At 35.9% G+C, this 15,756-nt stretch overlaps 68 non-coding genes across 68 annotated transcripts; all 68 read left to right on the forward strand.

Moving 5' to 3' along the window:
- The first annotated feature begins 111 nt into the window (after positions 1–111).
- Positions 112–184, forward strand: Trnav-uac (transfer RNA valine (anticodon UAC)). The gene has a single exon. It is a non-coding gene; the product is annotated as a tRNA-Val (tRNA).
- Positions 185–312: 128 nt separating this feature from the next.
- Trnav-uac (transfer RNA valine (anticodon UAC)) lies at positions 313–385 on the forward strand. Its single transcript has one exon. It is a non-coding gene; the product is annotated as a tRNA-Val (tRNA).
- Positions 386–513: 128 nt separating this feature from the next.
- On the forward strand, positions 514–586 carry Trnav-uac (transfer RNA valine (anticodon UAC)). The gene has a single exon. It is a non-coding gene; the product is annotated as a tRNA-Val (tRNA).
- A 128-nt stretch (positions 587–714) lies between these two features.
- Positions 715–787, forward strand: Trnav-uac (transfer RNA valine (anticodon UAC)). Its single transcript has one exon. It is a non-coding gene; the product is annotated as a tRNA-Val (tRNA).
- A 128-nt stretch (positions 788–915) lies between these two features.
- Trnav-uac (transfer RNA valine (anticodon UAC)) lies at positions 916–988 on the forward strand. Its single transcript has one exon. It is a non-coding gene; the product is annotated as a tRNA-Val (tRNA).
- Positions 989–1,116: 128 nt separating this feature from the next.
- Trnav-uac (transfer RNA valine (anticodon UAC)) lies at positions 1,117–1,189 on the forward strand. Its single transcript has one exon. It is a non-coding gene; the product is annotated as a tRNA-Val (tRNA).
- Positions 1,190–1,317: 128 nt separating this feature from the next.
- Trnav-uac (transfer RNA valine (anticodon UAC)) lies at positions 1,318–1,390 on the forward strand. The gene has a single exon. It is a non-coding gene; the product is annotated as a tRNA-Val (tRNA).
- Positions 1,391–1,518: 128 nt separating this feature from the next.
- Trnav-uac (transfer RNA valine (anticodon UAC)) lies at positions 1,519–1,591 on the forward strand. The gene has a single exon. It is a non-coding gene; the product is annotated as a tRNA-Val (tRNA).
- Positions 1,592–1,719: 128 nt separating this feature from the next.
- On the forward strand, positions 1,720–1,792 carry Trnav-uac (transfer RNA valine (anticodon UAC)). The gene has a single exon. It is a non-coding gene; the product is annotated as a tRNA-Val (tRNA).
- A 128-nt stretch (positions 1,793–1,920) lies between these two features.
- Positions 1,921–1,993, forward strand: Trnav-uac (transfer RNA valine (anticodon UAC)). The gene has a single exon. It is a non-coding gene; the product is annotated as a tRNA-Val (tRNA).
- Positions 1,994–2,121: 128 nt separating this feature from the next.
- On the forward strand, positions 2,122–2,194 carry Trnav-uac (transfer RNA valine (anticodon UAC)). The gene has a single exon. It is a non-coding gene; the product is annotated as a tRNA-Val (tRNA).
- Positions 2,195–2,724: 530 nt separating this feature from the next.
- Positions 2,725–2,797, forward strand: Trnav-uac (transfer RNA valine (anticodon UAC)). The gene has a single exon. It is a non-coding gene; the product is annotated as a tRNA-Val (tRNA).
- Positions 2,798–2,925: 128 nt separating this feature from the next.
- On the forward strand, positions 2,926–2,998 carry Trnav-uac (transfer RNA valine (anticodon UAC)). Its single transcript has one exon. It is a non-coding gene; the product is annotated as a tRNA-Val (tRNA).
- A 128-nt stretch (positions 2,999–3,126) lies between these two features.
- On the forward strand, positions 3,127–3,199 carry Trnav-uac (transfer RNA valine (anticodon UAC)). Its single transcript has one exon. It is a non-coding gene; the product is annotated as a tRNA-Val (tRNA).
- Positions 3,200–3,327: 128 nt separating this feature from the next.
- Positions 3,328–3,400, forward strand: Trnav-uac (transfer RNA valine (anticodon UAC)). The gene has a single exon. It is a non-coding gene; the product is annotated as a tRNA-Val (tRNA).
- Positions 3,401–3,528: 128 nt separating this feature from the next.
- Trnav-uac (transfer RNA valine (anticodon UAC)) lies at positions 3,529–3,601 on the forward strand. Its single transcript has one exon. It is a non-coding gene; the product is annotated as a tRNA-Val (tRNA).
- A 128-nt stretch (positions 3,602–3,729) lies between these two features.
- Trnav-uac (transfer RNA valine (anticodon UAC)) lies at positions 3,730–3,802 on the forward strand. The gene has a single exon. It is a non-coding gene; the product is annotated as a tRNA-Val (tRNA).
- Positions 3,803–4,332: 530 nt separating this feature from the next.
- Trnav-uac (transfer RNA valine (anticodon UAC)) lies at positions 4,333–4,405 on the forward strand. The gene has a single exon. It is a non-coding gene; the product is annotated as a tRNA-Val (tRNA).
- Positions 4,406–4,533: 128 nt separating this feature from the next.
- On the forward strand, positions 4,534–4,606 carry Trnav-uac (transfer RNA valine (anticodon UAC)). Its single transcript has one exon. It is a non-coding gene; the product is annotated as a tRNA-Val (tRNA).
- A 128-nt stretch (positions 4,607–4,734) lies between these two features.
- On the forward strand, positions 4,735–4,807 carry Trnav-uac (transfer RNA valine (anticodon UAC)). The gene has a single exon. It is a non-coding gene; the product is annotated as a tRNA-Val (tRNA).
- A 128-nt stretch (positions 4,808–4,935) lies between these two features.
- On the forward strand, positions 4,936–5,008 carry Trnav-uac (transfer RNA valine (anticodon UAC)). Its single transcript has one exon. It is a non-coding gene; the product is annotated as a tRNA-Val (tRNA).
- Positions 5,009–5,337: 329 nt separating this feature from the next.
- Positions 5,338–5,410, forward strand: Trnav-uac (transfer RNA valine (anticodon UAC)). Its single transcript has one exon. It is a non-coding gene; the product is annotated as a tRNA-Val (tRNA).
- Positions 5,411–5,538: 128 nt separating this feature from the next.
- On the forward strand, positions 5,539–5,611 carry Trnav-uac (transfer RNA valine (anticodon UAC)). The gene has a single exon. It is a non-coding gene; the product is annotated as a tRNA-Val (tRNA).
- A 128-nt stretch (positions 5,612–5,739) lies between these two features.
- Positions 5,740–5,812, forward strand: Trnav-uac (transfer RNA valine (anticodon UAC)). Its single transcript has one exon. It is a non-coding gene; the product is annotated as a tRNA-Val (tRNA).
- A 128-nt stretch (positions 5,813–5,940) lies between these two features.
- Trnav-uac (transfer RNA valine (anticodon UAC)) lies at positions 5,941–6,013 on the forward strand. Its single transcript has one exon. It is a non-coding gene; the product is annotated as a tRNA-Val (tRNA).
- A 128-nt stretch (positions 6,014–6,141) lies between these two features.
- Trnav-uac (transfer RNA valine (anticodon UAC)) lies at positions 6,142–6,214 on the forward strand. The gene has a single exon. It is a non-coding gene; the product is annotated as a tRNA-Val (tRNA).
- A 128-nt stretch (positions 6,215–6,342) lies between these two features.
- Positions 6,343–6,415, forward strand: Trnav-uac (transfer RNA valine (anticodon UAC)). The gene has a single exon. It is a non-coding gene; the product is annotated as a tRNA-Val (tRNA).
- A 128-nt stretch (positions 6,416–6,543) lies between these two features.
- Positions 6,544–6,616, forward strand: Trnav-uac (transfer RNA valine (anticodon UAC)). The gene has a single exon. It is a non-coding gene; the product is annotated as a tRNA-Val (tRNA).
- A 329-nt stretch (positions 6,617–6,945) lies between these two features.
- Trnav-uac (transfer RNA valine (anticodon UAC)) lies at positions 6,946–7,018 on the forward strand. The gene has a single exon. It is a non-coding gene; the product is annotated as a tRNA-Val (tRNA).
- A 128-nt stretch (positions 7,019–7,146) lies between these two features.
- Trnav-uac (transfer RNA valine (anticodon UAC)) lies at positions 7,147–7,219 on the forward strand. The gene has a single exon. It is a non-coding gene; the product is annotated as a tRNA-Val (tRNA).
- A 128-nt stretch (positions 7,220–7,347) lies between these two features.
- Trnav-uac (transfer RNA valine (anticodon UAC)) lies at positions 7,348–7,420 on the forward strand. Its single transcript has one exon. It is a non-coding gene; the product is annotated as a tRNA-Val (tRNA).
- A 127-nt stretch (positions 7,421–7,547) lies between these two features.
- Trnav-uac (transfer RNA valine (anticodon UAC)) lies at positions 7,548–7,620 on the forward strand. The gene has a single exon. It is a non-coding gene; the product is annotated as a tRNA-Val (tRNA).
- Positions 7,621–7,748: 128 nt separating this feature from the next.
- Positions 7,749–7,821, forward strand: Trnav-uac (transfer RNA valine (anticodon UAC)). The gene has a single exon. It is a non-coding gene; the product is annotated as a tRNA-Val (tRNA).
- Positions 7,822–7,948: 127 nt separating this feature from the next.
- Positions 7,949–8,021, forward strand: Trnav-aac (transfer RNA valine (anticodon AAC)). Its single transcript has one exon. It is a non-coding gene; the product is annotated as a tRNA-Val (tRNA).
- A 128-nt stretch (positions 8,022–8,149) lies between these two features.
- On the forward strand, positions 8,150–8,222 carry Trnav-uac (transfer RNA valine (anticodon UAC)). The gene has a single exon. It is a non-coding gene; the product is annotated as a tRNA-Val (tRNA).
- Positions 8,223–8,350: 128 nt separating this feature from the next.
- On the forward strand, positions 8,351–8,423 carry Trnav-uac (transfer RNA valine (anticodon UAC)). The gene has a single exon. It is a non-coding gene; the product is annotated as a tRNA-Val (tRNA).
- A 128-nt stretch (positions 8,424–8,551) lies between these two features.
- Trnav-uac (transfer RNA valine (anticodon UAC)) lies at positions 8,552–8,624 on the forward strand. The gene has a single exon. It is a non-coding gene; the product is annotated as a tRNA-Val (tRNA).
- A 128-nt stretch (positions 8,625–8,752) lies between these two features.
- On the forward strand, positions 8,753–8,825 carry Trnav-uac (transfer RNA valine (anticodon UAC)). The gene has a single exon. It is a non-coding gene; the product is annotated as a tRNA-Val (tRNA).
- Positions 8,826–8,953: 128 nt separating this feature from the next.
- On the forward strand, positions 8,954–9,026 carry Trnav-uac (transfer RNA valine (anticodon UAC)). Its single transcript has one exon. It is a non-coding gene; the product is annotated as a tRNA-Val (tRNA).
- A 128-nt stretch (positions 9,027–9,154) lies between these two features.
- Trnav-uac (transfer RNA valine (anticodon UAC)) lies at positions 9,155–9,227 on the forward strand. The gene has a single exon. It is a non-coding gene; the product is annotated as a tRNA-Val (tRNA).
- A 128-nt stretch (positions 9,228–9,355) lies between these two features.
- Trnav-uac (transfer RNA valine (anticodon UAC)) lies at positions 9,356–9,428 on the forward strand. Its single transcript has one exon. It is a non-coding gene; the product is annotated as a tRNA-Val (tRNA).
- Positions 9,429–9,556: 128 nt separating this feature from the next.
- Trnav-uac (transfer RNA valine (anticodon UAC)) lies at positions 9,557–9,629 on the forward strand. Its single transcript has one exon. It is a non-coding gene; the product is annotated as a tRNA-Val (tRNA).
- A 128-nt stretch (positions 9,630–9,757) lies between these two features.
- Trnav-uac (transfer RNA valine (anticodon UAC)) lies at positions 9,758–9,830 on the forward strand. The gene has a single exon. It is a non-coding gene; the product is annotated as a tRNA-Val (tRNA).
- A 128-nt stretch (positions 9,831–9,958) lies between these two features.
- Positions 9,959–10,031, forward strand: Trnav-uac (transfer RNA valine (anticodon UAC)). The gene has a single exon. It is a non-coding gene; the product is annotated as a tRNA-Val (tRNA).
- Positions 10,032–10,159: 128 nt separating this feature from the next.
- Trnav-uac (transfer RNA valine (anticodon UAC)) lies at positions 10,160–10,232 on the forward strand. Its single transcript has one exon. It is a non-coding gene; the product is annotated as a tRNA-Val (tRNA).
- Positions 10,233–10,360: 128 nt separating this feature from the next.
- On the forward strand, positions 10,361–10,433 carry Trnav-uac (transfer RNA valine (anticodon UAC)). Its single transcript has one exon. It is a non-coding gene; the product is annotated as a tRNA-Val (tRNA).
- Positions 10,434–10,561: 128 nt separating this feature from the next.
- Positions 10,562–10,634, forward strand: Trnav-uac (transfer RNA valine (anticodon UAC)). Its single transcript has one exon. It is a non-coding gene; the product is annotated as a tRNA-Val (tRNA).
- A 128-nt stretch (positions 10,635–10,762) lies between these two features.
- On the forward strand, positions 10,763–10,835 carry Trnav-uac (transfer RNA valine (anticodon UAC)). Its single transcript has one exon. It is a non-coding gene; the product is annotated as a tRNA-Val (tRNA).
- Positions 10,836–10,963: 128 nt separating this feature from the next.
- Positions 10,964–11,036, forward strand: Trnav-uac (transfer RNA valine (anticodon UAC)). The gene has a single exon. It is a non-coding gene; the product is annotated as a tRNA-Val (tRNA).
- Positions 11,037–11,164: 128 nt separating this feature from the next.
- Positions 11,165–11,237, forward strand: Trnav-uac (transfer RNA valine (anticodon UAC)). The gene has a single exon. It is a non-coding gene; the product is annotated as a tRNA-Val (tRNA).
- Positions 11,238–11,365: 128 nt separating this feature from the next.
- On the forward strand, positions 11,366–11,438 carry Trnav-uac (transfer RNA valine (anticodon UAC)). Its single transcript has one exon. It is a non-coding gene; the product is annotated as a tRNA-Val (tRNA).
- Positions 11,439–11,566: 128 nt separating this feature from the next.
- On the forward strand, positions 11,567–11,639 carry Trnav-uac (transfer RNA valine (anticodon UAC)). Its single transcript has one exon. It is a non-coding gene; the product is annotated as a tRNA-Val (tRNA).
- Positions 11,640–11,767: 128 nt separating this feature from the next.
- Trnav-uac (transfer RNA valine (anticodon UAC)) lies at positions 11,768–11,840 on the forward strand. The gene has a single exon. It is a non-coding gene; the product is annotated as a tRNA-Val (tRNA).
- A 128-nt stretch (positions 11,841–11,968) lies between these two features.
- Positions 11,969–12,041, forward strand: Trnav-uac (transfer RNA valine (anticodon UAC)). Its single transcript has one exon. It is a non-coding gene; the product is annotated as a tRNA-Val (tRNA).
- A 128-nt stretch (positions 12,042–12,169) lies between these two features.
- Positions 12,170–12,242, forward strand: Trnav-uac (transfer RNA valine (anticodon UAC)). The gene has a single exon. It is a non-coding gene; the product is annotated as a tRNA-Val (tRNA).
- Positions 12,243–12,370: 128 nt separating this feature from the next.
- Trnav-uac (transfer RNA valine (anticodon UAC)) lies at positions 12,371–12,443 on the forward strand. Its single transcript has one exon. It is a non-coding gene; the product is annotated as a tRNA-Val (tRNA).
- A 128-nt stretch (positions 12,444–12,571) lies between these two features.
- Trnav-uac (transfer RNA valine (anticodon UAC)) lies at positions 12,572–12,644 on the forward strand. The gene has a single exon. It is a non-coding gene; the product is annotated as a tRNA-Val (tRNA).
- Positions 12,645–12,772: 128 nt separating this feature from the next.
- On the forward strand, positions 12,773–12,845 carry Trnav-uac (transfer RNA valine (anticodon UAC)). The gene has a single exon. It is a non-coding gene; the product is annotated as a tRNA-Val (tRNA).
- A 530-nt stretch (positions 12,846–13,375) lies between these two features.
- Positions 13,376–13,448, forward strand: Trnav-uac (transfer RNA valine (anticodon UAC)). The gene has a single exon. It is a non-coding gene; the product is annotated as a tRNA-Val (tRNA).
- Positions 13,449–13,777: 329 nt separating this feature from the next.
- Positions 13,778–13,850, forward strand: Trnav-uac (transfer RNA valine (anticodon UAC)). Its single transcript has one exon. It is a non-coding gene; the product is annotated as a tRNA-Val (tRNA).
- A 128-nt stretch (positions 13,851–13,978) lies between these two features.
- Trnav-uac (transfer RNA valine (anticodon UAC)) lies at positions 13,979–14,051 on the forward strand. The gene has a single exon. It is a non-coding gene; the product is annotated as a tRNA-Val (tRNA).
- A 128-nt stretch (positions 14,052–14,179) lies between these two features.
- Trnav-uac (transfer RNA valine (anticodon UAC)) lies at positions 14,180–14,252 on the forward strand. The gene has a single exon. It is a non-coding gene; the product is annotated as a tRNA-Val (tRNA).
- A 128-nt stretch (positions 14,253–14,380) lies between these two features.
- Positions 14,381–14,453, forward strand: Trnav-uac (transfer RNA valine (anticodon UAC)). Its single transcript has one exon. It is a non-coding gene; the product is annotated as a tRNA-Val (tRNA).
- Positions 14,454–14,581: 128 nt separating this feature from the next.
- On the forward strand, positions 14,582–14,654 carry Trnav-uac (transfer RNA valine (anticodon UAC)). Its single transcript has one exon. It is a non-coding gene; the product is annotated as a tRNA-Val (tRNA).
- A 128-nt stretch (positions 14,655–14,782) lies between these two features.
- On the forward strand, positions 14,783–14,855 carry Trnav-uac (transfer RNA valine (anticodon UAC)). Its single transcript has one exon. It is a non-coding gene; the product is annotated as a tRNA-Val (tRNA).
- Positions 14,856–14,983: 128 nt separating this feature from the next.
- Trnav-uac (transfer RNA valine (anticodon UAC)) lies at positions 14,984–15,056 on the forward strand. Its single transcript has one exon. It is a non-coding gene; the product is annotated as a tRNA-Val (tRNA).
- Positions 15,057–15,184: 128 nt separating this feature from the next.
- Trnav-uac (transfer RNA valine (anticodon UAC)) lies at positions 15,185–15,257 on the forward strand. Its single transcript has one exon. It is a non-coding gene; the product is annotated as a tRNA-Val (tRNA).
- A 128-nt stretch (positions 15,258–15,385) lies between these two features.
- On the forward strand, positions 15,386–15,458 carry Trnav-uac (transfer RNA valine (anticodon UAC)). Its single transcript has one exon. It is a non-coding gene; the product is annotated as a tRNA-Val (tRNA).
- The last annotated feature ends 298 nt before the right edge of the window (positions 15,459–15,756 follow it).

Raw genomic sequence — 15,756 nt, forward strand, 5'->3', positions numbered from 1 at the left:
TTAACTGTTACATTGAAAAAATACCCAAATTTCTTTGGAAATCATTACCTTTCCATTGTTTTGGATACAAATTAATCAACTTTTAGATAAAACTCTCTATACCTTGGTAACGGTTCTGTGGTATAGTGGTTATCACATCTGCTTTACACGCAGAAAGTCGCGAGTTCGGACCTCGCCGGAACCTATGCTTTTATCTTTATATTAACTGTTTCATTGAAAAAATACCCAAATTTCTTTGGCTATCATTACCGTTCCATTGTTTTGGATACAAATTAATCAACTTTAAGATAAAGCTCTCTATACCTTGGTAACGGTTCTGTGGTGGAGTGGTTATCACATCTGCTTTACACGCAGAAAGTCGCGAGTTCGAACCTCGCCGGAACCTATGCTTTTATCTTTATCTAAACTGTTACATTGAAAAAATGCCAAAATTTCTTTGGAAATCATTACCTTTCCATTGTTTTGGATACAAATTAATCAACTTTCATATAAAACTCTCTACACCTTGGTAACGGTTCTGTGGTGTAGTGGTTATCACATCTGCTTTACACGCAGAAAGTCGCGAGTTCGAACCTCGCCGGAACCTATGCTTTTATCTTTATCTAAACTGTTACATTGAAAAAATACCCAAATTTCTTTGGAAATCATTACCTTTCCATTGTTTTGGATACAAATTAATCAACTTTTAGATAAAACTCTCTATACCTTTGTAACGGTTCTGTGGTGTAGTGGTTATCACATCTGCTTTACGCGCAGAAAGTCGCGAGTTCGAACCTCGCCGGAACCTATGCTTTCCTCTTTATCTAAACTGTTACATTGAAAAAATACCAAAATTTCTTTGGAAATCATTACCTTTCCATTGTTTTGGATACAAATTAATCAACTTTTATATAAAACTCTCTATACCTTGGTAACGGTTCTGTGGTGTAGTGGTTATCACATCTGCTTTACACGCAGAAAGTCGCGAGTTCGAACCTCGCCGGAACCTATGCTTTTATCTTTATCTTAACTGTTACATTGAAAAAATACCCAAATTTCTTTGGAAATCATTACCTTTCCATTGTTTTGGATACAAATTAATCAACTTTTAGATAAAACTCTCTATACCTTGGTAACGGTTCTGTGGTATAGTGGTTATCACATCTGCTTTACACGCAGAAAGTCGCGAGTTCGGACCTCGCCGGAACCTATGCTTTTATCTTTATATTAACTGTTTCATTGAAAAAATACCCAAATTTCTTTGGCTATCATTACCGTTCCATTGTTTTGGATACAAATTAATCAACTTTAAGATAAAGCTCTCTATACCTTGGTAACGGTTCTGTGGTGGAGTGGTTATCACATCTGCTTTACACGCAGAAAGTCGCGAGTTCGAACCTCGCCGGAACCTATGCTTTTATCTTTATCTAAACTGTTACATTGAAAAAATGCCAAAATTTCTTTGGAAATCATTACCTTTCCATTGTTTTGGATACAAATTAATCAACTTTTATATAAAACTCTCTACACCTTGGTAACGGTTCTGTGGTGTAGTGGTTATCACATCTGCTTTACACGCAGAAAGTCGCGAGTTCGAACCTCGCCGGAACCTATGCTTTTATCTTTATCTAAACTGTTACATTGAAAAAATACCCAAATTTCTTTGGAAATCATTACCTTTCCATTGTTTTGGATACAAATTAATCAACTTTTAGATAAAACTCTCTATACCTTTGTAACGGTTCTGTGGTGTAGTGGTTATCACATCTGCTTTACGCGCAGAAAGTCGCGAGTTCGAACCTCGCCGGAACCTATGCTTTCCTCTTTATCTAAACTGTTACATTGAAAAAATACCCAAATTTCTTTGGAAATCATTACCTTTCCATTGTTTTGGATACAAATTAATCAACTTTTATATAAAACTCTCTATACCTTGGTAACGGTTCTGTGGTGTAGTGGTTATCACATCTGCTTTACACGCAGAAAGTCGCGAGTTCGAACCTCGCCGGAACCTATGCTTTTATCTTTATCTAAACTGTTACATTGAAAAAATACCCAAATTTCTTTGGAAATCATTACCTTTCCATTGTTTTGGATAAAAATTAATCAACTTTTAGATAAAACTCTCTACACCTTGGTAACGGTTCTGTGGTGTAGTGGTTATCACATCTGCTTTACACGCAGAAAGTCGCGAGTTCGAACCTCGCCGGAACCTAAGCTTTTATACTTATCTAAACTGTTACATTGAAAAAATACCCAAATTTCTTTGGAAATCATTACCTTTCCATTGTTTTGGATACAAATTCATCAACTTTTATATAAAACTCTCTATACCTTGGTAACGGTTCTGTGGTGTAGTAGTTATCACATCTGCTTTACACGAAGAAAGTCGTTAGATCGAACCTCGCCGGAACCTATGCTTTTATCTTTATCTAAACTGTTACATTGAAAAAATACCCAAATTTCTTTGGAAATCATTACCTTTCCATTGTTTTGAGTACAAATTAATCAACTTTTAGATAAAACTCTCTATACCTTGGTAACGGTTCTGTGGTGTAGTGGTTATCAAATCTCCTTTACACGCAGGAAGTCGCGAGTTCGAACCTCGCCAGAACCTATGCTTTTATCTCTATCTAAACTGTTACATTGAAAAAATACCCAAATTTCTTTGGAAATCATTACCTTTCCATTGTTTTGGATACAAATTAATCAACTTTTAGATAAAACTCTCTATACCTTGGTAACGGTTCTGTGGTGTAGTGGTTATCACATCTGCTTTACACGCAGAAAGTCGCGAGTTCGAACCTCGCCGGAACCTATGCTTTTATCTTTATCTAAACTGTTACATTGAAAAAATGCCAAAATTTCTTTGGAAATCATTACCTTTCCTTTGTTTTTGATACAAATTCATCAACTTTTAGATAAAACTCTCTACACCTTGGTAGCGGTTCTGTGGTGTAGTGGTTATCACATCTGCTTTACACGCAGAATGTCGCGAGTTCGAACCTCGCCGGAACCTATGCTTTTATCTTTATCTAAACTGTTACATTGAAAAAATGCCAAAATTTCTTTGGAAATCATTACCTTTCCATTGTTTTGGATACAAATTAATCAACTTTTAGATAAAACTCTCTACACCTTGGTAACGGTTCTGTGGTGTAGTGGTTATCACATCTGCTTTACACGCAGAAAGTCGCGAGTTCGAACCTCGCCGGAACCTATGCTTTTATCTTTATCTAAACTGTTACATTGAAAAAATACCCAAATTTCTTTGGAAATCATTACCTTTCCATTGTTTTGGATACAAATTAATCAACTTTTAGATAAAACTCTCTATACCTTGGTAACGGTTCTGTGGTGTAGTGGTTATCACATCTGCTTTACGCGCAGAAAGTCGCGAGTTCGAACCTCGCCGGAACCTATGCTTTCCTCTTTATCTAAACTGTTACATTGAAAAAATACCCAAATTTCTTTGGAAATCATTACCTTTCCATTGTTTTGGATACAAATTTATCAACTTTTATATAAAACTCTCTATACCTTGGTAACGGTTCTGTGGTGTAGTGGTTATCACATCTGCTTTACACGCAGAAAGTCGCGAGTTCGAACCTCGCCGGAACCTATGCTTTTATCTTTATCTAAACTGTTACATTGAAAAAATACCCAAATTTCTTTGGAAATCATTACCTTTCCATTGTTTTGGATACAAATTAATCAACTTTTAGATAAAACTCTCTATACCTTGGTAACGGTTCTGTGGTGTAGTGGTTATCACATCTGCTTTACACGCAGAAAGTCGCGAGTTCGAACCTCGCCGGAACCTATGCTTTTATCTTTATCTAAGCTGTTACATTGAAAAAATACCCAAATTTCTTTGGAAATCATTACCTTTCCATTGTTTTGGATACAAATTCATCAACTTTTAGATAAAACTCTCTATACCTTGGTAACGGTTCTGTGGTGTAGTGGTTATCACATATGCTTTACACGAAGAAAGTCGTTAGATCGAACCTCGCCGGAACCTATGCTTTTATCTTTATCTAAACTGTTACATTGAAAAAATACCCAAATTTCTTTGGAAATCATTACCTTTCCATTGTTTTGAGTACAAATTAATCAACTTTTAGATAAAACTCTCTATACCTTGGTAACGGTTCTGTGGTGTAGTGGTTATCAAATCTCCTTTACACGCAGGAAGTCGGGAGTTCGAAGCTCGCCAGAACCTATGCTTTTATCTCTATCTAAACTGTTACATTGAAAAAATACCCAAATTTCTTTGGAAATCATTACCTTTCCATTGTTTTGGATACAAATTAATCAATTTTTAGATAAAACTCTCTATACCTTGGTAACGGTTCTGTGGTGTAGTGGTTATCACATCTGCTTTACGCGCAGAAAGTCGCGAGTTCGAACATCGCCGGAACCTATGCTTTCCTCTTTATCTAAACTGTTACATTGAAAAAATACCAGAATTTCTTTGGAAATCATTACGTTTCCATTGTTTTGGATACAAATTTATCAACTTTTATATAAAACTCTCTATACCTTGGTAACGGTTCTGTGGTGTAGTGGTTATAACATCTGCTTTACACGCAGAAAGTCGCGAGTTCGAACCTCGCCGGAACCTATGCTTTCCTCTTTATCTAAACTGTTACATTGAAAAAATACCCAAATTTCTTTGGAAATAATTACCTTTCCATTGTTTTGGATACAAATTAATCAACTTTTAGATAAAACTCTGTACACCTTGGTAACGGTTCTGTGGTGTAGTGGTTATCACATCTGCTTTACACGCAGAAAGTCGCGAGTTCGAACCTCGCCGGAACCTATGCTTTTATACTTATCTAAACTGTTACATTGAAAAAATACCCAAATTTCTTTGGAAATCATTACCTTTCCATTGTTTTGGATACACATTAATCAACTTTTAGATAAAACTCTCTATACCTTGGTAACGGTTCTGTGGTGTAGTGGTTATCACATCTGCTTTACACGCAGAAAGTCGCGAGTTCGAACCTCGCCGGAACCTATGCTTTTATCTTTATCTAAACTGTTACATTGAAAAAATGCCAAAATTTCTTTGGAAATCATTACCTTTCCATTGTTTTGGATACAAATTAATCAACTTTTATATAAAACTCACTACACCTTGGTAACGGTTCTGTGGTGTAGTGGTTATCACATCTGCTTTACACGCAGAAAGTCGTTAGATCGAACCTCGCCGGAACCTATGCTTTTATCTTTATCTAAACTGTTACATTGAAAAAATACCCAAATTTCTTTGGAAATCATTACCTTTCCATTGTTTTGGATACAAATTAATCAACTTTTAGATAAAACTCTCTATACCTTGGTAACGGTTCTGTGGTGTAGTGGTTATCACATCTGCTTTACACGCAGGAAGTCGCGAGTTCGAACCTCGCCAGAACCTATGCTTTTATCTCTATCTAAACTGTTACATTGAAAAAATACCCAAATTTCTTTGGAAATCATTACCTTTCCATTGTTTTGGATACAAATTCATCAACTTTTAGATAAAACTCTCTACACCTTGGTAACGGTTCTGTGGTGTAGTGGTTATCACATCTGCTTTACACGCAGAAAGTCGCGAGTTCGAACCTCGCCGGAACCTATGCTTTTATCTTTATCTAAACTGTTACATTGAAAAAATACCCAAATTTCTTTGGAAATCATTAGCTTTCCTTTGTTTTTGATACAAATTCATCAACTTTTAGATAAAACTCTCTACACCTTGGTAGCGGTTCTGTGGTGTAGTGGTTATCACATCTGCTTTACACGCAGAAAGTCGCGAGTTCGAACCTCGCCGGAACCTATGCTTTTATCTTTATCTAAACTGTTACATTGAAAAAATACCCAAATTTCTTTGGAAATCATTACCTTTCCATTGTTTTGGATACAAATTAATCAACTTTTAGATAAAACTCTCTATACCTTGGTAACGGTTCTGTGGTGTAGTGGTTATCACATCTGCTTTACACGCAGAAAGTCGCGAGTTCGAACCTCGCCGGAACCTATGCTTTTATCTTTATCTAAACTGTTACATTGAAAAAATACCCAAATTTCTTTGGAAATCATTACCTTTCCATTGTTTTGGATAAAAATTAATCATCTTCTAGATAAAACTCTCTACACCTTGGTAACGGTTCTGTGGTGTAGTGGTTATCACATCTGCTTTACACGCAGAAAGTCGCGAGTTCGAACCTCTCCTGAACCTATGCTTTTATCTTTATATTAACTGTTTCATTGAAAAAATACCCAAATTTCTTTGGAAATCATTACCTTTCCATTGTTTTGGATACAAATTCATCAACTTTTAGATAAAACTCTCTATACCTTGGTAACGGTTCTGTGGTGTAGTGGTTATCACATCTGCTTTACACGCAGAAAGTCGCGAGTTCGAACCTCGCCGGAAACTATGCTTTTATCTTTATCTAAACTGTTACATTGAAAAAATACCCAAATTTCTTTGGAAACTATTACCTTTCCATTGTTTTGGATACAAATTCATCAACTTTTAGATAAAACTCTCTATACCTTGGTAACGGTTCTGTTGTGTAGTGGTTATCACATCTGCTTTACACGCAGAAAGTCGCGAGTTCGAACCTCGCCGGAAACTATGCTTTTATCTTTATCTAAACTGTTACATTGAAAAAATACCCAAATTTCTTTGGAAATCATTACCTTTCCATTGTTTTGGATACAAATTAATCAACTTTTAGATAAAACTCTCTATACCTTGGTAACGGTTCTGTGGTGTAGTGGTTATCACATATGCTTTACACGCAGAAAGTCGCGAGGTCGAACCTCGCCGGAACCTATGCTTTTATCTTTATCTAAACTGTTACATTGAAAAAATACCCAAATTTCTTTGGAAATCATTACCTTTCCATTGTTTTGGATACAAATTAATCAACTTTTAGATAAAACTCTCTATACCTTGGTAACGGTTCTGTGGTGTAGTGGTTATCACATCTGCTTTACACGCAGAAAGTCGCGAGTTCGAACCTCGCCGGAACCTATGCTTTTATCTTTATCTAAACTGTTACATTGAAAAAATACCCAAATTTCTTTGGAAATCATTACCTTTCCATTGTTTTGGATACACACTAATCAACTTTTAGATAAAACTCTCTATACCTTGGTAACGGTTCTGTGGTGTAGTGGTTATCACATCTGCTTTACACGCAGAAAGTCGCGAGTTCGAACCTCGCCGGAAACTATGCTTTTATCTTTATCTAAACTGTTACATTGAAAAAATACCCAAATTTCTTTGGAAATCAGTACCGTTCCATTGTTTTGGATACAAATTCATAAACTTTTAGATAAAACTCTCCATACCTTGGTAACGGTTCTGTGGTGTAGTGGTTATCACATCTGCTTTACACGCAGAAAGTCGCGAGTTCGAACCTCGCCGGAACCTATGCTTTTATCTTTATCTAAACTGTTACATTGAAAAAATACCCAAATTTTTTGGAAATCATTACCTTTCCATTGTTTTGGATACAAATTAATCAACTTTTAGATAAAACTCTCTATACCTTGGTAACGGTTCTGTGGTGTAGTGGTTATCACATCTGCTTTACGCGCAGAAAGTCGCGAGTTCGAACCTCGCCGGAACCTATGCTTTCCTCTTTATCTAAACTGTTACATTGAAAAAATACCCAAATTTCTTTGGAAAACATTACCTTTCCATTGTTTTGGATACAAATTAATCAACTTTTATATAAAACTCTTTATACCTTCGTAACGGTTCTGTGGTGTAGTGGTTATCACATCTGCTTTACACGCAGAAAGTCGCGAGTTCGAACCTCGCCGGAAACTATGCTTTTATCTTTATCTAAACTGTTACATTGAAAAAATATAAAATTTCTTTGGAAATCATTACCTTTCCATTGTTTTGGATACAAATTAATCAACTTTTAGATAAAACTCTCTATACCTTGGTAACGGTTCTGTGGTGTAGTGGTTATCACATCTGCTGAACACGCAGAAAGTCGCGAGTTCGAACCTCGCCGGAACCTATGCTTTTATCTTTATCTAAACTGTTACATTGAAAAAATACCCAAATTTCTTTGGAAATCATTACCTTTCCTTTGTTTTGGATACTAATTCATCAACTCTTAGATAAAACTCTCTACACCTTGGTAACGGTTCTGTGGTGTAGTGGTTATCACATCTGCTTTACACGCAGAAAGTCGCGAGTTCGAACCTCGTCGGAACCTATGCTTTTATCTTTATCTAAACTGTTACATTGAAAAAATACCCAAATTTCTTTGGAAATCATTACGTTTCCATTGTTTTGGATACAAATTCATCAACTGTTAGATAAAACTCTCTATACCTTGGTAACGGTTCTGTGGTGTAGTGGTTATCAAATCTGCTTTACACGCAGAAAGTCGCGAGTTCGAACCTCGCCGGAACCTATGCTTTTATCTTTATCTAAACTGTTACATTGAAAAAATACCCAAATTTCTTTGGAAATCATTACCTTTCCATTGTTTTGGATACAAATTCATCAACTTTTAGATAAAACTCTCTATACCTTTGTAACGGTTCTGTGGTGTAGTGGTTATCACATCTGCTTTACACGCAGAAAGTCGCGAGTTCGAACCTCGCCGGAAACTATGCTTTTATCTTTATCTAAACTGTTACATTGAAATAATACCCAAATTTCTTTGGAAATCATTACCTTTCCATTGTTTTGGATACAAATTAATCAACTTTTAGATAAAACTCTCTATACCTTGGTAGCGGTTCTGTGGTGTAGTGGTTATCACATCTGCTTTACACGTAGAAAGTCGTGAGTTCGAACCTCGCCGGAACCTATGCTTTTATCTTTCTCTAAACTGTTACATTGAAAAAATACCCAAATTTCTTTGGAAATCATTACCTTTCCATTGTTTTGGATACAAATTAATCAACTTTTAGATAAAACTCTCTATACCTTAGTAACGGTTCTGTGGTGTAGTGGTTATCACATCTGCTTTACACGCAGAAAGTCGCGAGTTCGAACCTCGCCGGAACCTATGCTTTTATCTTTATCTAAACTGTTACATTGAAAAAATACCCAAATTTCTTGGGAAATTATTACCTTTCCATTGTTTTGGATACAAATTAATCAACTTTTAGATAAAACTCTCTATACCTTGGTAACGGTTCTGTGGTGTAGTGGTTATCACATCTGCTTTACACGCAGAAAGTCGCGAGTTCGAACCTCGCCGGAACCTATGCTTTTATCTTTATCTAAACTGTTACATTGAAAAAATACACAAATTTCTTTGGAAATCATTACCTTTCCATTGTTTTGGATACAAATTAATCAACTTTTAGATAAAACTCTCTATACCTTGGTAACGGTTCTGTGGTGTAGTGGTTATCACATCTGCTTTACACGCAGAAAGTCGCGAGTTCGAACCTCGCCGGAACCTATGCTTTTATCTTTATCTAAACTGTTACATTGAAAAAATACCCAAATTTCTTTGGAAATCATTACCTTTCCATTGTTTTGGATACAAATTAATCAACTTTTAGATAAAAATCTCTATACCTTGGTAACGGTTCTGTGGTGTAGTGGTTATCACATCTGCTTTACACGCAGAGAGTCGCGAGTTCGAACCTCGCCGGAACCTATGCTTTTATCTTTATCTAAACTGTTACATTGAAAAAATACCCAAATTTCTTTGGAAATCATTACCGTTCCATTGTTTTGGATACAAATTCATCAACTTTTAGATAAAACTCTCTATACCTTGGTAACGGTTCTGTGGTGTAGTGGTTATCACATCTGCTTTACACGCAGAAAGTCGCGAGTTCGAACCTCGCCGGAACCTATGCTTCTATCTTTATCTAAACTGTTACATTGAAAAAATACCCAAATTTCTTTGGAAATCATTACCTTTCCATTGTTTTGGATACAACTTCATCAACTTTTAGATAAAACTCTCTATACCTTGGTAACGGTTCTGTGGTGTAGTGGTTATCACATCTGCTTTACACGCAGAAAGTCGCGAGTTCGAACCTCGCCGGAACCTATGCTTCTATCTTTATCTAAACTGTTACATTGAAAAAATACCCAAATTTCTTTGGAAATCATTACCTTTCCATTGTTTTGGATACAAATTAATCAACTTTTAGATAAAACTCTCTATACCTTGGTAACGGTTCTGTGGTGTAGTGGTTATCACATCTGCTTTACACGCAGAAAGTCGCGAGTTCGAACCTCGCCGGAACCTATGCTTTTATCTTTATCTAAACTGTTACATTGAAAAAATACCCAAATTTCTTTGGAAATCATTACCTTTCCATTGTTTTGGATACAAATTAATCAACTTTTAGATAAAACTCTCTATACCTTGGTAACGGTTCTGTGGTGTAGTGGTTATTACATCTGCTTTACACGCAGAAAGTCGCGAGTTCGAACCTTGCCGGAACCTATGCTTTTATCTTTATCTAAACTGTTACATTGAAAAAATACCCAAATTTCTTTGGAAATCATTACCTTTCCATTGTTTTGGATACAAATTAATCAACTTTTAGATAAAACTCTCTACACCTTGGTAACGGTTCTGTGGTGTAGTGGTTATCACATCTGCTTTACACGCAGTAAGTCGCGAGTTCGAACCTCGCCGGAACCTATGCTTTTATCTTTATCTAAACTGTTACATTGAAAAAATACCCAAATTTCTTTGGAAATCATTACCTTTCCATTGTTTTGGATACAAATTAATCAACTTTTAGATAAAACTCTCTATACCTTGGTAACGGTTCTGTGGTGTAGTGGTTATCACATCTGCTTTACACGCAGAAAGTCGCGAGTTCGAACCTCGCCGGAACCTATGCTTTTATCTTTATCTTAACTGTTACATTGAAAAAATACCCAAATTTCTTTGGAAATCATTACCTTTCCATTGTTTTGGATACAAATTAATCAACTTTTAGATAAAACTCTCTATACCTTGGTAACGGTTCTGTGGTATAGTGGTTATCACATCTGCTTTACACGCAGAAAGTCGCGAGTTCGGACCTCGCCGGAACCTATGCTTTTATCTTTATATTAACTGTTTCATTGAAAAAATACCCAAATTTCTTTGGCTATCATTACCGTTCCATTGTTTTGGATACAAATTAATCAACTTTTAGATAAAACTCTCTACACCTTGGTAACGGTTCTGTGGTGTAGTGGTTATCACATCTGCTTTACACGCAGAAAGTCGCGAGTTCGAACCTCGGCGGAACCTATGCTTTTATCTTTATCTAAACTGTTACATTGAAAAAATGCCAAAATTTCTTTGGAAATCATTACCTTTCCATTGTTTTGGATACAAATTAATCAACTTTTAGATAAAACTCTCTACACCTTGGTAACGGTTCTGTGGTGTAGTGGTTATCACATCTGCTTTACACGCAGAAAGTCGCGAGTTCGAACCTCGCCGGAACCTATGCTTTTATCTTTATCTAAACTGTTACATTGAAAAAATACCCAAATTTCTTTGGAAATCATTACCTTTCCATTGTTTTGGATACAAATTAATCAACTTTTAGATAAAACTCTCTATACCTTGGTAACGGTTCTGTGGTGTAGTGGTTATCACATCTGCTTTACACGCAGAAAGTCGCGAGTTCGAACCTCGCAAGAAACTATGCTTTTATCTTTATCTAAACTGTTACATTGAAAAAATACCCAAATTTCTTTGGAAATCATTACCTTTCCATTGTTTTGGATACAAATTAATCAACTTTTAGATAAAACTCTCTATACCTTTGTAACGGTTCTGTGGTGTAGTGGTTATCACATCTGCTTTACACGCAGAAAGTCGCGAGTTCGAACCTCGCCGGAACCTATGCTTTTATCTTTATCTTAACTGTTACATTGAAAAAATACCCAAATTTCTTTGGAAATCATTACCTTTCCATTGTTTTGGATACAAATTAATCAACTTTTATATAAAACTCTCTACACCTTGGTAACGGTTCTGTGGTGTAGTGGTTATCACATCTGCTTTACACGCAGAAAGTCGCGAGTTCGAACCTCGCCGGAACCTATGCTTTTATCTTTATCTAAACTGTTACATTGAAAAAATGCCAAAATTTCTTTGGAAATCATTACCTTTCCATTGTTTTGGATACAAATTAATCAACTTTTATATAAAACTCTCTACACCTTGGTAACGGTTCTGTGGTGTAGTGGTTATCACATCTGCTTTACACGCAGAAAGTCGCGAGTTCGAACCTCGCCGGAACCTATGCTTTTATCTTTATCTAAACTGTTACATTGAAAAAATACCCAAATTTCTTTGGAAATCATTACCTTTCCATTGTTTTGGATACAAATTAATCAACTTTTAGATAAAACTCTCTATACCTTTGTAACGGTTCTGTGGTGTAGTGGTTATCACATCTGCTTTACGCGCAGAAAGTCGCGAGTTCGAACCTCGCCGGAACCTATGCTTTCCTCTTTATCTAAACTGTTACATTGAAAAAATACCCAAATTTCTTTGGAAATCATTACCTTTCCATTGTTTTGGATACAAATTAATCAACTTTTATATAAAACTCTCTATACCTTGGTAACGGTTCTGTGGTGTAGTGGTTATCACATCTGCTTTACACGCAGAAAGTCGCGAGTTCGAACCTCGCCGGAACCTATGCTTTTATCTTTATCTAAACTGTTACATTGAAAAAATACCCAAATTTCTTTGGAAATCATTACCTTTCCATTGTTTTGGATACAAATTAATCAACTTTTAGATAAAACTCTCTACACCTTGGTAACGGTTCTGTGGTGTAGTGGTTATCACATCTGCTTTACACGCAGAAAGTCGCGAGTTCGAACCTCGCCGGAACCTATGCTTTTATACTTATCTAAACTGTTACATTGAAAAAATACCCAAATTTCTTTGGAAATCATTACCTTTCCATTGTTTTGGATACAAATTCATCAACTTTTAGATAAAACTCTCTATACCTTGGTAACGGTTCTGTGGTGTAGTGGTTATCACATCTGCTTTACACGAAGAAAGTCGTTAGATCGAACCTCGCCGGAACCTATGCTTTTATCTTTATCTAAACTGTTACATTGAAAAAATACCCAAATTTCTTTGGAAATCATTACCTTTCCATTGTTTTGAGTACAAATTAATAAACTTTTAGATAAAACTCTCTATACCTTGGTAACGGTTCTGTGGTGTAGTGGTTATCAAATCTCCTTTACACGCAGGAAGTCGCGAGTTCGAACCTCGCCAGAACCTATGCTTTTATCTCTATCTAAACTGTTACATTGAAAAAATACCCAAATTTCTTTGGAAATCATTACCTTTCCATTGTTTTGGATACAAATTAATCAACTTTTAGATAAAACTCTCTATACCTTGGTAACGGTTCTGTGGTGTAGTGGTTATCACATCTGCTTTACACGCAGAAAGTCGCGAGTTCGAACCTCGCCGGAACCTATGCTTTTATCTTTATCTAAACTGTTACATTGAAAAAATACCCAAATTTCTTTGGAAATCATTACCTTTCCATTGTTTTGGATACAAATTCATCAACTTTTAGATAAAACGCTCTATACCTTGGTAACGGTTCTGTGGTGTAGTGGTTATCACATCTGCTTTACACGCAGAAAGTCGTTAGATCGAACCTCGCCGGAACCTATGCTTTTATCTTTATCTAAACTGTTACATTGAAAAAATACCCAAATTTCTTTGGAAATCATTACCTTTCCATTGTTTTGGATACAAATTAATCAACTTTTAGATAAAACTCTCTATACCTTGGTAACGGTTCTGTGGTGTAGTGGTTATCGAATCTGCTTTACACGCAGGAAGTCGCGAGTTCGAACCTCGCCAGAACCTATGCTTTTATCTCTATCTAAACTGTTACATTGAAAAAATACCCAAATTTCTTTGGAAATCATTACCTTTCCATTGTTTTGGATACAAATTAATCAACTTTTAGATAAAACTCTCTATACCTTGGTAACGGTTCTGTGGTGTAGTGGTTATCACATATGCTTTACACGCAGAAAGTCGCGAGTTCGAACCTCGCCGGAACCTCTGCTTTTATCTTTATCTAAACTGTTACATTGAAAAAATACCCAAATTTCTTTGGAAATCATTAGCTTTCCTTTGTTTTTGATACAAATTAATCAACTTTTAGATAAAACTCTCTACACCTTGGTAGCGGTTCTGTGGTGTAGTGGTTATCACATCTGCTTTACACGCAGAAAGTCGCGAGATCGAACCTCGCCGGAACCTATGCTTTTATCTTTATCTAAACTGTTACATTGAAAAAATACCCAAATTTCTTTGGAAATCATTACCTTTCCATTGTTTTGGATACAAATTAATCAACTTTTAGATAAAACTCTCTACACCTTGGTAACGGTTCTGTGGAGTAGTGGTTATCACATCTGCTTTACACGCAGAAAGTCGCGAGTTCGAACCTCGCCGGAACCTATGCTTTTATCTTTATCTAAACTGTTACATTGAAAAAATACCCAAATTTCTTTGGAAATCATTACCTTTCCATTGTTTTGGATAAAAATTAATCAACTTCTAGATAAAACTCTCTACACCTTGGTAACGGTTCTGTGGTGTAGTGGTTATCACATCTGCTTTACACGCAGAAAGTCGCGAGTTCGAACCTCTCCGGAACCTATGCTTTTATCTTTATCTAAACTGTTACATTGAAAAAATACCCAAATTTCTTTGGAAATCATTACCTTTCCATTGTTTTGGATACAAATTCATCAACTTTTAGATAAAACTCTCTATACCTTGGTAACGGTTCTGTGGTGTAGTGGTTATCACATCTGCTTTACACGCAGAAAGTCGCGAGTTCGAACCTCGCCGGAAACTATGCTTTTATCTTTATCTAAACTGTTACATTGAAAAAATACCCAAATTTCTTTGGAAATCATTACCTTTCCATTGTTTTGGATACAAATTCATCAACTTTTAGATAAAACTCTCTATACCTTGGTAACGGTTCTGTGGTGTAGTGGTTATCACATCTGCTTTACACGCAGAAAGTCGCGAGTTCGAACCTCGCCGGAAACTATGCTTTTATCTTTATCTAAACTGTTACATTGAAAAAATACCCAAATTTCTTTGGAAATCATTACCTTTCCATTGTTTTGGATACAAATTAATCAACTTTTAGATAAAACTCTCTATACCTTGGTAACGGTTCTGTGGTGTAATGGTTATCACATCTGCTTTACACGCAGAAAGTCGCGAGTTCGAACCTCGCCGGAACCTATGCTTTTATCTTTATCTAAACTGTTACATTGAAAAAATACCCAAATTTCTTTGGAAATCATTACCTTTCCATTGTTTTGGATACAAATTAATCAACTTTTAGATAAAACTCTCTACACCTTGGTAACGGTTCTGTGGTGTAGTGGTTATCACATCTGCTTTACACGCAGAAAGTCGCGAGTTCGAACCTCGCCGGAACCTATGCTTTTATACTTATCTAAACTGTTACATTGAAAAAATACCCAAATTTCTTTGGAAATAATTACCTTTCCATTGTTTTGGATACAAATTCATCAACTTTTAGATAAAACTCTCTATACCTTGGTAACGGTTCTGTGGTGTAGTGGTTATCACATATGCTTTACACGCAGAAAGTCGTTAGATCGAACCTCGCCGGAACCTATGCTTTTATCTTTATCTAAACTGTTACATTGAAAAAATACCCAAATTTCTTTGGAAATCATTACCTTTCCATTGTTTTGAGTACAAATTATTCAAC

The sequence above is a fragment of the Euprymna scolopes genome, chromosome 46, assembly GCF_053919585.1.
Source record: "Euprymna scolopes isolate OS-2025 chromosome 46, ASM5391958v1, whole genome shotgun sequence".
NCBI classification, from domain to species: Eukaryota; Metazoa; Mollusca; class Cephalopoda; order Sepiida; family Sepiolidae; genus Euprymna; species Euprymna scolopes.